We start from the raw sequence: 1,367 nt of genomic DNA on the forward strand, positions 1-1,367 counted from the left end.
GCAGGCCTCCAGGCCGGCTCCCTGTCACCCCAACAGGATGGAGGCCTGCAGCCAGCACTCTGTGCCACACCGGCCAGGGGACACGAAGTGGCTACGACCTCCCAGCCTCTTCTCCCATCGCTCCCGAGTGCTCTGCCAGCCTGCTCCTGCCTCCTCAGTGAGGAAAGAGGAAGTGACCTCAGACCACGGCCCTGTAGGGAAAGACCAGTGTCCCCCACCATGGGTGGAGCCTGCTCCGGCCTTGTCCCGCCCTCGCCGGGGCTGACCTTTAACCTTGCAAACCCCCAGTTCCAGGATCCACCCCTGAGGGGTCATCAGGACCCAGAGCCAGGCCTTTGACTGACCTCTTGGCCTGAGTGTCTCTGGTCAGCCATAGTTAGGTCCCTCACAAGGTCTTTCCCGTATCGGACCGTGCTCACTGCTTTAAGGAAGCAGCTTCTTTAGGTAGAAATAACTCCCACCCATGTTACTGGGCTGGGCCGAGAAAAGCCGGGGGGATGGCACTGTCCTATTTACACATCCCATTCCGGCTCTCCCTGCGTCATTGTGCCCTCTGAAACTGATGAGACAATACCGGCTGCTGGCCCTGACAGTTTTTCATGCTTTGAAAGTACTGTCAAATTTCATCCTATAAAAGCCCTTTGACGGGAGCTTTTTACTATTTCCACCTTCCAGAAGAGGAAACTGAGGATCCGAGAGGTTAAGTGAGTCTCCCAAGATCACACAGGAAAAGCACTAGAGAAGTCAGCTTTCCAGAGCAAAGATGGGTCTCTTACAATTCCAGCAAGGGCTTAGCTGGGAGCCCATATTCTTTCTACTCCTGGCCCACTGGGTGGTCTCTGCCTGACGCCTCCCGTCCCACCTGGCCTCCTGTCACTGGAGTGCATCTCGACTCTTCCCGAGCAATGGCTACCGCCTCTGTTTGCCCCATTCAAGTCCCGTGGGCCCTGCAGGTGGCCCCTCACACTGGGTTCTGGTTGCATCCTGAGAAAGGCTCTCTGTTGTGACCGTTCTCTGTCCAGCAGTGTCCCGACTGAGCCCTCCTCGTTGTCGTGGGGCTGGAAGCGCCGGGCACAGCGCACACTGCAGCCATCGTGGGCCCCTCTGGTCTCACACGGCCAACAGCCTGGTTCCCTCAGAGTGCTACCTGAGACATTTCTTCCACCAGACACCTGAGCCCTCCAGCCTCGGCCACAATCTTTCTCGTTTTCCTCCCGTTTGTTCATTTTCCTCTTTACTTTTAAAACTCCCCCTCCCTCCAGCCTGCAGCAAACACTACCCCTTTGTTTCCACGGCTATGCCTCCCTAGATGTCACAAGTAGGAGGACTGGACCGGGTTTGTCCGGGTGTCTGGCTTATTTCACTCC

This window comes from Tenrec ecaudatus, chromosome 7 (genome assembly GCF_050624435.1).
Source record: "Tenrec ecaudatus isolate mTenEca1 chromosome 7, mTenEca1.hap1, whole genome shotgun sequence".
Taxonomy (NCBI): domain Eukaryota; kingdom Metazoa; phylum Chordata; class Mammalia; order Afrosoricida; family Tenrecidae; genus Tenrec; species Tenrec ecaudatus.